Genomic DNA, 15,325 nt, shown 5'->3' with positions numbered 1-15,325 from the left:
ATAGGTGAGTGGATACACTGCAAAGCCCACTCCCCGCTCCAGTCCCTCAGGAAATGTCGCCTCGTCCTCTGCCAATGAATTTCTAGGGCTGCCTCTATCATAAATACTCTGATTAAAATGTAAATTTAGCCAACCTATCAGCTTCCCATTAAGGGGACTCTTTAAAAACGCCGTTAATCAGCTGAAAGATATGTAGTAAAATACCACTCATCAATTGTAACTGCTTATGACAGTTAACAAAGCTTTATATTTGCCCCAAACATGTGCTGATCTATCCATTATGCCAAGGTTCACTCTCACGCTAATTGTACATTTTCTTCTCTAATGCATTTTTGCTGTTATCTCATAGGCTAATGAAAGCCAGGAAATCAATAAATATAAATTATACATGCAAAGAAGGACTGCTGCGAACATAAAGTTTCTAATTAATTGCACTTGATTAATTTATATCCTTTAATTATCTTGCTAAGCCACAAACAACATAAATATCTCTGCAATCTGGTTATTGCTATGTCAGTCATAAAAAAGCAGACACAGTAAATCTATGAAATCTAGCAAACTGCATTGCCAGAAAACATGGAATGGCATAACCCATAAATATTACTGGACTTACTCAAGACACTGATGAATAATTTCAGCGTGACAAATTAACACTAAATATGTGGTACGGTTATTTGACGAAGGTTATGGTGATGTGATAAGTTTAAATGGTGCATATGGAGTAAGCAAAAATGTGGATCTTACCAACAGGCTTATAAAAATCCGCCCAAACCTAGGAGGAGGAGTGCTGTGACTACGGACCCACATGCAAATATCCAGTGTCATTGTGCAAATGGAAGTACTTTCTGCTGGTCGAGTTGAAAGGCAAATTGTTAATTATTTTGCTTCTTAGTTTCCCTTTGACAAACTTGATCAACAAAGAAAAATCCCACCTCTTCTGCAAAGGCCAAAGTAAAATGTAGGAATTTAAATCTAGGAACTTGACACCGGGTTGGGAAGAGGGCTGAATGTTACATGCTGCCATTGTCTTAAGAGATGCAACTTTTACATGGAAAGTGGTTTCTTTTTATCCACCCCCCCCCACCCCCCGCCTTTTAATTTTATCTGACTCTGCTAAGCCAGCCATCTGTCACTGATCTGAAATCTAATACTCTGTCCACCAAGCTTGCCCTTTCTCCTAGGCCACCACATATTACTAAGCATCTATATCTACAACTTTCATAAATGTGTAAAAAGAAACTGTATCTGTCCTCAGCTGCATTCAGACAAAGACCATCTGTCAGCCACTGCAGCTATTCTTTAAAAAAGAAAGCATCCAAAGGGATTTGCCCTTTACCAAGTAAACCCACTTAACCCTTCCAATAAGATTAACTGTTATTTGTTTCCATTAAATAAAAATGACCATGCTAATATACATTTAATAGTTCTGTAACAGTTGCAGAAAGATCAGCTCTCCTGTGGATATCTTTTGTAGATAAAACATACATGCATATAAATACTGGAATTATGACGGCAATAAGATAACCTGTAAGGCAGAAGGATGTTTTCACTTCCTTCTTCCAGTCTGGGGCTATGAAGCCAACATAAAATATAGAAGCCAGAAAGTAACATACTCTCCTGGCCTTCAATTTTACAGTAAATGGCACTTCTAGATATAACATATGGCTGAACACATACAATTATTAAGATTCAGAAGCCATCCTCTGACTTCTGCCCTCTTATCACTGTACATTAGTGTAGACAGTTTTATACCAGTTACACTACACATTTCGAAGGTCTACGTATGTATGCTTTACAAATACACACTCACTAGGCATCACTGTAATTATGGGAAATTTGTTGGCGGAGGGAAATAACTGCTGTTTAGTGGTACTAAAGCAGAACTACAGAAGATTTGGGGATTTCTGTCTCCTATTTTCCGCATAAAGATCGCCAAAGTGGTTTGGTTTAGCATTTGAGAAGCGAAATAAATAATGCATTTGCTTCCATGGAAAAGCCCAGGCGAATTTTTTCAAATGTTTATCTATTCTGTAGATGTTTATAGACAGATTCCTCCAGAATAACCGTGTTTTTAATGTTGCAGTCTCAAAGTACTTAGGCCAAGTTCTGCCCACAGGGCAGCTGAGGTATGTGTGTGTGTGTGTATGTATATATATATATATATATATATATCTTTTAACATAAGCTCAATATACCACTAGATCCTGTAGCCTTCACAGGACCTTCGTGTGCCCAGAATTCCCTATTTTTCCACTCAGGGACTTGATGGGCTGAGAGAACCAGGGATTTTTGCAGATAACTGGGGTTGGGTGGCCAGATGAGCCCTTGGATGGCAGGCAGGTTGCAGAGAAGACTCCATTGGCCTTGGCCTGGCTTTCCTCAACTACCAGTGTTGGCTGTGGAGGTGGTAGGGGGTGGGCAGGGAATGGGAAACTACCAGGCAGAGGAAATGGCTGTTTTTCCCTCCTGCTAAGCTTCTAGGTTTTCGCCCTTAAAACGTATTACACAGTCGCGAGTACTCAGTTTCACGGGAAAATCCAATCTAGAGAGTCCCAGATCCAAACAGATACACCTGGCATGTGGCAATCCACGTCTGCCTTCCTTTTCTCTTTGAGCTGTGATCAGAACTCTCGCGGTGGCTGTTCGACTTTCCCGAGCTCAGGTGTGCGCTGCAGACCCCCAGCCTGCTCTCAGCTTGACGGAGACCTCTGCTGCGGGGTGTGCCCTTCTACTTCCCTTTCCCTGGAGGCCCCAGCTTCGGCACCCAGACGTCCAGCTTCGCAGCCAGCAGGGAGCTAAGCCCCGGTGCCATCTCCGTGGGAAGGGAGGAGTCGTGCGCTCGTCCAGTGTGAGTGCCGCTGTCTCTAAGGAGACAGGTAAATCTCTGTCTGCTGCAATCTGACTGGTGAGGGAGATTTCGCTCCCGATGCCTGCCTCCTGGCTTCTCGGAGGTAATGAAAACGCAGGCCCGTGACAAGTATGGCCCCTGCATGTTCCCCTGGCTGATGGCTGGAAAAATACCAATGCATCCAGCAGGCAGGAAGTATGGATCTCCCAGTAGAGTTCACTAGATTTGTCATTTTCGATTTAACGCACCTAGGTAGCAAGCCGACTCACTAGGTTTGACTGCAATTACCTTATCTTTCCTATTTTTAGTGACAGGACCAGATTATTTTAAGTGCATTTTATAGAAAACCCTTCTTTACTGAAGTATAAAGACTGTAATAAAGACAATACAATGTTTTGAAACTGTTTTAAATCCTTCACTCAGCGTTGCTTCTACAGGTTTAACATGTAGGGGTTCTAATCTTACTGCTACTAATTAGAGCTTTAGTGTAATTGTGCCAACAGGGTGCTTGGTATTGAGAGATTCTGATGGTGCAGGAACATGCCTACATAATGCAGAGCTGTCTAGTATTACAGTGCAGTCACCTTTGTATGTTGACTCAAGTTGGATTTTAACCAAGTAAGGGGTTATTTTGCCTTTATAATAAAGCTTAAAAGGCATATACATATGTATGATTTAGGTATCCATTTTTCCTCTTTGAGTCTTTTGAATATTAATTAGTGGGAACCTCAGAAGGCAACAGGAACACATTTCGTTTCAAATATCTCACCATTTGGGGCAATTCACTCTGTGAGTAGAATTGTCCATGCTTGTGTGGCAAAGAGTCTATTTTGATGCAATGGTGCACGGCGCCTAGATTACTGCCAGGGTGAGGGTCTCTCTCCAGGGAAATCCTGCCTTGCTGTGACAAGCAGAGAAAGGAAATGGGGGCTCTGGGGCCAACCAGGAGCTGAATTTGGGTGGAATTTGTGTCTGGTTTATAAGAGGAATCTCTGAAAACCTTTTCCTGGTAATTTTCGAGCACTTGCATCTTTGAAAATGTAAGCCTAAGTCGGAGAAGCCTATTTCTACTCCAGGCTAGGTAGTTTCGATTTTAATTATCCTTGTTCTCTATTGTTTACTGTAAACGGGACATCTGAAAAAACTGTCAGGGTGTCACGTGTGGGAGTGGGTAGTTGGGTGTCTGGAGGGGGATGGACGTGGGTGTATGTACAGGTCCTTCTTACTTAGGAGAGACCCTGAAATTAGGCAGGTGGACTCCACAGCTCCACCAGATTTATCAGGCAACAAGCAAGGACCACTTTGGCTGGTTTCACGTTTCGTGATGCCTGAGCCAAGTGAGCTCTAGGTGATGTTGCATGACCACAACTGGGACCTCCTGCCGCTGAAATGCTGGGCGCAGAGACTCACTCAGTGGGCTGGGACTGGCACGTTCTTATGCACAAACACAGGCACACTGGCGTTTTTTTATTTTTTGGTTTTGTTTTGGCACATGTGAAGGACTTTCTACAAAACTGATTTCACAGAGCCATAAGTCACCTAAGGGGGTGTCACCGGCCATTTAACGTGCACTACAGAGGTTTTTTAATGTAATAAATACATGGGGAAGGTAGTGTGTAATGGCCCTGAGTCTGAACTACTATAGCTCCATTTAGCTCAGACAGCCTTGTTTTTACTGCCCCTTAGTGCCTCACTTTTAAAGTGACAGGAAACCAATTTCTGATTACAAATCAATGGGTTAGGATGTCACCTCTGGACAGTGAAGTTAGCTGTAAATCCAAGGAGTCACCCAGGATGCTAGGAAATTGGGGGTCAGGGTATGAAGGCTTTACACAAGGCGAATAGAAAAGACGTTTGTTAATACAGTGCTTTATGACTCCGTCTCTGGGGGAATGCCCGGGTAGCTTCAGCCCCCTGCTCACCTCTCCTTACTGGTGCAGGGGCAAGCAGGGTGGGTTTTCCACATACATGCACCAAATGTGGCAGTAAAATGTTCATTTTACCATGGAGGCTGCAGCCCTTCCCCAGGCTGACGAACTAGCAGAATCCCTTTCTTCCCGGACGGTAAGAGCCTTCACCCCATCATGTTAACCAAAACTATATACACTTCTGTCATGCAAGATACCTTTTGATGAGGCCCCTTTTTTCTTTAAGCTTTTAAGATAATCTTAGAGAAATCATCAAGCTATAAAAAGAAATCAATAAAAACAGAAAAGGTTCCCATCATCCTGAAAAAAAATCCATAACTTTTGCATTTTAATAGAGACGCTACAGGACCAGACCCATCATTTTCTTTCTGATGTGTTCCTTTGATTTCCCTCGTATCTCACAGGGCTCTTGACTTTCTTGAGAAAGGGATTATTGAATTGTGTGTCTCCCTCAGATGTACTTGATCACTCAAGTATCTGTACTTAAGAATGTTAGAGTCTGTTCAGCTGTTGCCTCTTTGGAGCTCATTGGGGCTTGTCATCTTAATATTAATTGGGTTTTGTGCAGGAATCTGAAGTTCTACATTGAGTGGCTTTCAAGAGAGAAGATTATGCCCAAAGCCAGATACAAAGACAAACATATTTAGCACAACAATTATGATAATTGCAGAAACATTCTGTCACGAAATAAGCAAATCTGATTAAGGGCTCTTCTACATTATCAAATATTAATCTGATGTCTTCAGTCTAACCTGGTTTGAACATAAGAGGCTTTTTATGGTTTTATGTATTAACAGATTTGTAAAAGCTGGACATACAGAGCCTAATAGTATGAGACAGCCAAGCCAGGCTAGTAAAAGGATTTTTGCTGAATGTAATCCATTTAAATTTAAAATAGACACAGATAGGATCATAAACCTGAAATCAAAATTAAAACTCAGCCTGCCAATGAGACCTTTTATATAATTCCAGCCACATGGCAATTCAGAAACATATTGTGGAAAAGAAGTATTAGTGCTCATTTCTATTTAAAAAAATGAGGTCAATATCTTTATGGTAAATCATCACAATAAATGTTCAGTCACTTGAAAGTTTCCATACTTTCTTGAGACCCACACAAACTGGTTGGTAATAGAAGTAGTGATAGTCTTGCTAAACTAGAGAGTTAATTTTATTTGTAATGTTCAGCTGCTCTCAGCTTAATTGCACAATTTCCTCAATTATTAAAGTTCATTCTGCATACTTAAGTTCATTAGCCATTGTCAAATTACTTTGCAATTTTAATATTTGTTGGACAAAACTGCATTAATAGATTCATTCTGCAAACACAGTTTCTCAGCTTTTGTTACAGTATCCACTGATTACTGTAGCCATCCATCCAAATCAGGATTCAGGAACTGTATTATTTCTTCTCTTTTTATGAATATCTCTTAAATGTTAGTTACACAGGTAGGCTTTTTTGTTTGTTTACTTTGGAGGGAGGGAATTGGGCAGGATGGCAGTCTCGATAAAAGTGTTGCAGTCTTGCATATTATATATGACAAAGTATACAGGATGGTGAAATCTCTCAGCATGACTATGCAATTTGCATAAATATGGTATAGTCATATACACATGATTTAAGCCTATAAAAACACAATACAGCCTTCTGAACCATCAATAAATCAGATTTTCAATCAGGTTCTATTCTATAAAAGTTGTTGAGTCATTATGCTATATACAGTATGGTTCCTTACATTACACTATATATATAATATCCATATATTTAAAATTTTCCACAGGGGGATACATTCCATCATGTAACTGCTGGCATTAGAGAGGCATTCTCAATCTCTCTCTCTCTCTCTCTCTCTCTCTCTCATATAAACACACACACACACACACCCCCCCCACCACCTCAGCGCTATTTAACACATGTGCATGTAAGGCTATTTAACACATGTGCATGTAGGCTTATTGAAACATACATACATGCCCTTGTAACAAAAACGCCACTTTCTATTTGCTTCGCCCCCCCATTATCTCATTTGATTAATGAATATTCACTTGCTCCCCTCCCCTCCCTGCCCAGTGTACATGCACAGTTTACCACACCAGCCTCTTAGGAAGACAATTTCTGAAATTTATCAGTATTGCTCTCTGAAAACAAACACACCCCACCTGTTTGGTCTCTGTCTGTCCTTAGCACACACACTCTCCTTACGAAATGTCTGGGTACAGATAGCTCCAGACCTTGAGGAAGGTAACCCCTGCCAGCATGGTTTATCTCCCCAGTAATTAGGCTTGTGTTTCTGCTTTATTAACTCAGCTACAACAATGCCCTGCCCTCTGTCACCAGGGGGACTAATAGATGATAGTCACTCTGATTTGGAAACTGATTTTGTACAAATTAAATGACAAAGTGAGAGGAAGTGAAGTTAAGGCAAATTGTATAAAGATAAGGCAGTCAGTCATTTATTTACCAGTTTTTCAAATGTTAAGCAGAGGGTTTTTGATTTTCCATCTGCAGATGCTAAACTGCTAAAATAAATAAGCCCAGTGTTCTTCATGTGTTTGTTAAACCTCAATGATATGTGAATTCTTAAATGATGTTAAGGAATAATCGATTGTGTATGTTTAAAACCAGGGTCACTTTTTCTTCTCCTGAAGTCCCATGTTTCAGAAGAACCCGTAAGAAGGATTTTCTTCTATTAAATGTGCCTGTGAATCCCTGTGTTTATTATTTTCCCAGGAGCATTTCAACAGGTTTCTATCTTCATCTATAGGGCAGATTTGCTTTTACCTTTTTTAAACTCATGTCCTGACTTTCTAGGGAAAACATTCGTATACCTTATGTAAGATTAAAATTACCCAAGGAAAGGAAATAAAATTGAATGATGGAAAGAAAAAAAAAGAGGCCGTCCAGCAAAGCTGCTTTTCATCTGTCTGCTGCGGGAGCTGTAACATTTTGTTTAGCAATATGATTTAACAAGGAGCGTTAGCTCTGGGTACGGAGCTACAAGGTTTTGAGAAGGCTGATGAGATGTGATTATCTCCATGCAGAAATATCAGGGTGGTTAAAAGATAATTTGAAGTGAGGTTAAAAATGAAGCAACACTAAGCTTCTCTCACTTGTGTCAAAACAATCACATCTTTTCTTTTCTTTTCTTTTTTTCCCTTTTCACTTTGCTGACATTTGCTCATATTGGAGGTGGAGACATTCTTCATAGCAAACTGTAATCCTTGACTAATTTTAAATTTCATGTGGCTCTGTTTGAAAGACAGCTCTAAATTTGATCCAAAATCAGCTTCTGGATATTATGGATAGAATTTGCAATGTTTATAATATTTGGTAAGGCTTAAATATTGCTATTAGTGGCAGAACTAAAGTTTCATTTCACTATGTTAACAATATTCATGGTATAAACAGCATACATTGACATAATAAATGACATTTGGTTAGAAAAATGTCTTTGAACTTTAGCTTAAAAAATGGAAACAGGTGAGAGAAGCAGCATCAACTGTGAAAAACCGTATGTTAGTAAATGAATATACCTCATCATATTATTTAATCACCTTAAATATAATTACTGTTTCAAATGATTAAGTTTCAAAGTCTGAGAATATTTCTTACTTTAAAAGGATGTATTTCAGTACTAGAAATATTTATTCATTATCTAAAAAAAAAAAAAAATTCCGTGTAGCCATAGCTGCTGATTTACAAAAAAAATAGTAAAACAGGTCAGGAAAGTTAAACATTATCTATGTATACAAACAGAAATAATATAATTGGGTCACTTGCTGAAAACTTCTGAAAAGTCTAAAACAAGATTTCAAAACCTATTCTTTTGTGTAAAAGATGAATTGGGACGTTCTGCCAGTTTCAAAAGTTTAATCAGCATTTAAGAAAGAGAAGCCCAAAGTTACTCTGCACGGAGCAGACAGCTGTGTGCTCACTCGGCAGGGCGGCAACACACAGTCCAATTTAAGCAATAAAGTGCTTGGAAATTCTAAAAAAGCTCTGTTCACATCCACACGTAAGGGAAAACCTCCTCCATGCTCCGTTCCACCCCTGCTTTATCAATCAGTTACGATCAATTCTGCAGCGCCTCGTCCCGCCCAAACTCCCTGGCTTCCCCATCTTGTCCTAGTCTGCAGTGCTAGCCATGTTTATGCTGATGCAAGATGACAAATTAGTCATATTTATCCGTGCCAGGTCCATCTAATCCCCACCGTTTTTAGTCACGTCAAATCCATTATCCCAAACAAAGCTGCATACATCCTGCTGGAGATGCACACAGAGTTGCCTTGCTTACTTTGAGAAGATGGATTTTATGACAACATTAAATACATACTGAGCCCTAACTAATGGGGCCACTTGGCCCCGTGGAGCAATAGCACTGACAATTCCTATCACCGTAATCCATGGCTGCTTAACTTGGTTCTGAAAACCCATGGCCTTCTGGCTGTGCCCTGAAGACCAGCACATCTCCTAAATTTTCTCCACAATTATATACATACGGTCATTGCACCCAAGTGTTTCCAGCAATCATATAAGGCAACTCCAGCTCTCCCAAGCCCGGCAGCCAGCGACCTGACTCTTTTTCCACCCAAGCCTTGAGTTTCATGCTGTCCACTTTCATGCTTTATTTTTGAGTCTGCTAAAAGAATCCCCCTCCCCCTCTAAGAAAAATCTTAGGTGCTCTGTTTACTTACATTTTCCAGTATTTCTTTGTCTTCCAAACCATTCTAGCTCTTAATAAGGAAGTTTTTTGGGTTATTTTTATCAGAAAAGGCAGACCTTGACTAGTTGACGTGAGCAGTTAGGATGGGTTTAAATGTGCTTGGAAACCCCCGATTTCCCCCCGAAAAAGCAATATATGGCATATGTTAACATCTAGAGCCTGAAAACACAGCCAGTAAGAGTCGCGCAGACTAAAGGAAATCACTACTTAATTCCACAAACATTTGTTTCGGTCCAGGAATGGCACTAGAAACTTTGAGCTGTCTGCCCGCTCCTGCGCCGGCCGGCACGCAGGGTCCATACTGTGCGGCACAGCGCCATCTGCTGGCCGACCCCGCAGCCAGCGGGTGGCTCGGAAATCCACCCGAGTCGGTTCCCCGACCTCCGTTCCCGGGGGCTTCCTGCGGCTGGGGAGTTCGGACTGTACTAAAAAGGCGAGAGAGAGGGAGATTGTGCTGGAGAGAAAAAGCAGTGCTAGAGAAACCGTTTCGAAAGGCCTATTTAACTTGTAAACGGAGTAAGATTAATACCTCTGGAACTGTCCCCAGACGTCTTGCCAAGGGCACAGGTTTTCAGCTTTAAAGGTGAAGCTGAGTTTATTTGCATCCAAAGCAAAGAGTTGTTTTCCTCCTTTCTCTCTGTCTATAAAGCATTGTAGCCTAACCGCGTTGTCTTCGCACCAGGGCTCTGCGTGCTTCTTTATGGAGGTGAGGTAGAATTCATGGGAGCTGTCTGGGTGTCCCCGTTCATTCAGGTCCTGGCTGTGTGCGCGTGCGTGCGTGCGCGTGTGCATGTGCATGTGCGTGTGTGTGTGTGTGGCGGGGAGGGTGGGTATTCAGAAGTGCTTTTGGAGACACTGGGGTCGTTTGCCCATCCATTCCAGAAATCAGTGGAGGGCCCCTCTCAAGGGCAGAATGTGAGGACTGTGGAAATGGAATCAACACACTTCTGCATGTTTCCACACAGCCTTGAGTGGGATCCCAGACTCCAGGAAACTCATCTCTGATAGACCGTAAAAGACACAAACTAAATGGACCGAAGAGGTGGTCATTACTCTTAAGGGAGGGCCCTCACTGTAACACAGGGTAAAGCGCTACCTGCAAATATTTTTTAAGGCTATGTTGTAAATCTTATTATTCTCACCCCACCTCCAGCCACCAGGCCTTTTGCGATCTGCAATTTCCATCCTGCAACACTGACTTCCAGCATCTCCCTCCCTTCCGTCTCTCTTGCTGGTCCCCGTCCCGCTGCCTCCTGCAACCCTGCTCCAAACAAAAACAGGCTGAGGTGGGCGCCATCTCCACGTCACCTAGGGAGAAGGAGGAGGCCCACAACTACCCCTGGGTCCCGCTAAAGGATGGTTTGTTTAGGCCCCTGTTGTGGGGATTCTCTGGTCCCCCGTGCATGATGGCATGGAGCCAGGATTAACTGTAATTGCTTCTGTGTACAGTAAGGACTAGAAGTGATTTTTCTTCACCCAGCTCTCTCTAGGGCGTTGGGCACAGCACTGCCTACGAGGGAAACAGCTCAGGGGACAGAGCTACCTGGACCCTTGAGGTCTGGCTCTGCAGCCATAGCTGGGGTCTGGGCCTTGAGGAGCCTGCTGTGTCCTCAGGGGCTACCTCTCAAAATGAAGAGAGTTTTCTAAAACACCGTTCCTCTGGACGCTGTGAACCGTCGTCCCTTTGCACACTGGAAATTGGCTGGTATTTTCAGGGGACTGCTTCTCTCCCCCTCCCCTCACTGAGCAAACCCATTCTCTCTTAGAAACAAAGTCAGATATGTTCATGACAGAGTTCAATTTTAAGGTCCAAAGGATTTTACAGACTAGGCTTGCCCGATGAAATACAGGATAACCCAGCTAAATTTCAGAAAAATAATGAAGTTGTTTAGTGTAAGAATGTTCCAAACTTTGTGTGGGACCTACTTATACATAAAAAAGCTCACTGTTCATGTGACACGCAAATTTAACTAGACGCCTGTGTTTTTTATGTTTCGGTTTTTACTAAATCTGGCCATGTATTAAGTTCTCTAGTGCAAAGTCTTTAGACCAGAACCTAAAATCAACAGAGACAGAGGAATATGCCCAGTTACACAGCTGTTGAGAGGCAGCAGCAGGGTCACAAATCCGGTCTAGAAATTCAGTTTGGGTCCTCTTAATCAACCACCCTACCTTGTCTTCCCCCAGGACACCCTGGAGGCAGAGGTACCAAGTGAGCTCACGTAATAAAACCAGTCCCTTATATAATCATTTCGGAGTGACCGAGCGTGATGCAGAGAGCCATAAAGTAAAATGTCACTCATTTGGAAATGCCGCCAGTTTATAACTGGTGAAGTTTCCTGCCCAAGTGAATTTTTGTGCGGCAAACATTTTCTTGCCAGAGAGTCCAGCACTTTCTTTCTCTATGACCATTGTTCACAACGGTTTCAAGGACTCTGTTCTATCAAGTGATTTCAAACACGAAAGCCCCACTTACATACAAGCAAATCCTATGCTAATTATTCCTCTCTGCTCACTAGCGCCATAGCTCTGAAGCCATTATTGTAGACAGGGTACTGTTTATCTGGATTAAAAGACTAAACAGATCATCCTAAAATGGTCTAATATTTAGCACGGACTTAAATTAGTTATGTATCTTGAGACCGTGCTCCAGATTCATGGCAAAATAGCTCTTCTGGATCATGGGAAGCCTCAGGGCAGCCCTTATGTGGAGGCTAGGTATCGAAGAACTCAGCTCAGACATGCACCCTGTGACTTCCCTCACTTTCCTCATTTTTAAAATGAGGGCTTAATGCTTTACAATCCCTCAGATCCATTTTGGTTCTAGAACACTAGATTTCTAAATATCAGTGAGTCCTTTACTCTGTTAATATTATTTTGTTGAAGTTCTAATGGGAATGGAGAAGCAGGAATTGCATCTGAGTCTTTTGTAAATACCGCCACAGTGCCCACTGTGGCGCCCCAGTTGGCTGTACCGTCCCCTCAAGCAATCTGGCCAAGGAAGGAAAGAAAAAGGTGTTAACGAAACTAGTTGTAATGCAAAGAAAGGTCAGCTTTAGCTGCAAGCACTGAAATGAAACAATATCATTGCAAGTGGCAAAAAGGGCTCTAGGTGAGACAGGGACTGTGTCCACACAATGTCCTCCCTGCCAGGCCAAGTCCAGTCCCAGCTGAGCAGCGACTCCTGGCAGCAGGGGAGGGGGGTTCTTACTGGATCACAGAAGCCGGAAGTAATAGTTTGACAGGTTTGGACCTTTTACAATGAGATCACCCAAGTGCCCCAGCATAACAATGGGTCTCCATGAGCATCTTGTGTGGTTATGACAGTGGGTGAGGAAAGGCCGAAGTAAGTGACAGCATAAAGAAGGAATGATCCAGCAGAGGATGGCAAAGTCCTGTTCTGTCTGGGAACTCCCTCACGTCATGTGTGGGGTTCACGTTTCACTAACGAAAGTAGAGTAAATGAGGCCGGGTGGAGAGACAAGAGTGAGGTTTTCCCTCCCTCTCTCTCCCCCCTTCCTTCCTCTTTGGACGTTTTTTAACCTTAAAATCGCTCCTGCAGAAAGGCTATTCAGCAAGGGTGAGGATGGACCCAAAGCCCGGAGGGCCTGGAGCTGCCTTTAACGTGTCACCTTGGGCCTTCCCTGCCTGCTGGCTCTGGTCCTGCCCAGAGGGAGTCTCGACTGCTGTGCAAAATAGTGACAGGGCTGTGACTCTCAAAGATGGATGGGTGAGTTCTTTTCAAAATATATAACTCTCCGGCATTTTGTCCATTTCTTGAACGGGGCCAATTCAAGGACCTGCTTCTGAAATGTGCATGGATTATTTCCACTGAAATGTTTTCCTCTGGCTTTGCGTCATCCTCGGAACCTCCCCAGGGCTTTCCCTCTCAAGTACACACTACAGTTTTGCAAGCTCTTTTTTTAGGATGGAGACTGTGCTCAGGGACTCCATTAGCCAAGTCTAGACCGAACCAAGAACCCAGGCGTGACCTGCTGGGAAAGACTAGGGACTTAAGTACCACGTTGAGAAGAAAGAAATCACTTCAACAACTTGATCAGGCATTTAGGACCTGTCATTTCCTGAAGATTAGAAAACACTCCAATTTGTTGCTAATAGCTAATATTTATGAGGGTTCACTATATGCGAAGTCTTTTGTACTCAACCCTCATTAAAGGTACTATTATCCCCATTTTATGGATGGGTAAACTGAAGCCAAGAGAAGTTTAGTAACTTGGATAACATCACTACTTTTAACTAGTAGAGACAGGACTACAGACTACGTTTCACTGCCTCTAAAAGTCCATGTTCACAACTTCTGAAAATAATAGCTAACTTTAACTGAGCACCTCCTATGTGCCAGGCACTGTTATGAGCGCTTTATGCATATTATCTCAATAAACCCCCGGAGTGACCTTGTGAGGCAGGTAGTACTATGAAGCCCATTTTGTGGATGAGGAATGTGAAGGATGGAGATTAAGTGAGGAGTTGGAGGTGTTAGCCACCCATCTAAATTGCCCCTCTGGATGAGTGGAGGCTGTTGGCCTCCCTTCTAATCAACTTTACCGTAAAGCCTTATGTAAAACTCACAAAACAAAATAAAATAGAAAAAACAACAACAGCAAAACCTAGCCCTCTTCCTCCCAACCCCCAACTGGATGGCGGAGTATACTTTCTTCAGCTCCCAGTGGAGGTTCTATCCTCCTCTTCCTCCCTGTACAAAAATAAGACCTGGGGGGATGCCCTTCCGTGACCTGGGTTCCTCTTGTCCCCATGGCCACAGACAATGGAAAACCAGTTCTTTAAACAATTGCACAATCTCTCTCATTCTCTCTCTTTCTCTCTACACACACACACACACTTTCCCCCTCTGCTCTAATAATCTTGAAGATCCAATTTCTGGAACTTTCCTCTGATTCCTTGGTTTGGCACAGGGCTCCAGCTTAGGATGGAGACATTCTCAGACCATTGGCTACTACGAGGCGGGATCTCAGCTCCGGGCATTAACCCAGAAGCCTGCCAGCCCCCTTGCTGCCTGATAAGAGTGCAACGCTAAGGGAGCGGGCAGTTTTATTTCCCTCAGTAAATCTATTCTGATTAATGTAAACACTGTATAATACTCCACCTGTAGGTACTGTAATTAAGGTGCATCAGAACCACAATCAGCACAGTGACAGGCAGAGGGAAAATTATTGACCTCCCACGGATTTTTTAAGTCAGCACATTTACTACTGTGAAAATCACCAAGTCATTAGTGGAGGGGTTTAAAAATTTTTTTTAATGAAAGAAGTCCACTCACATTACAGCTATTTGTCTGTTGACCTCTGTGTCCCCTCTCTTTCTGACTTAAGATGAAATTCCCCTGCACCCATCAGAGTCTCCACAGACTGGGGGGCACCAGCGTTGGTAGGAGGTGAAAGTTTTCCATTTCAGACTTAGAGGAGCTACAGGAGACTGCCACCCAGCACAGAGGGTCCTGGGATGAGGCCACCAAACACCCTTCCCTAGTGTTTATAGAGCCATCAGGTGACAGCTGAAGTGCCTCGCTGGCTCCCATGTTGCCTGAGAGCTCACCTTTCCAGCAACAGTGCTTTCAATCACTCCCAGCCATGCCTGTCCCGCCAGGGAACTGGAGGCACTACTTGTGATGCATTTGAGAAGTAGAGGCACGCCCTTACATCCATCTCCAGGTATTCACAGAATGCTTCCCGCTGCCAAAGCCAAGGACAGCTGTTCTCTCACTGGGTGAGAGGCAGGCGGGGCAGTGGTGAGATGCATGGACTTACTCCTAACTGGCTTCTGCTTCTTGCTCTACCACTCTCTTA

The sequence above is a fragment of the Leucopleurus acutus genome (genome assembly GCF_964270905.1).
Source record: "Leucopleurus acutus genome assembly, chromosome: 20".
NCBI classification, from domain to species: Eukaryota; Metazoa; Chordata; class Mammalia; order Artiodactyla; family Delphinidae; genus Leucopleurus; species Leucopleurus acutus.
Note: the sequence above shows the minus strand (reverse complement) of the source record.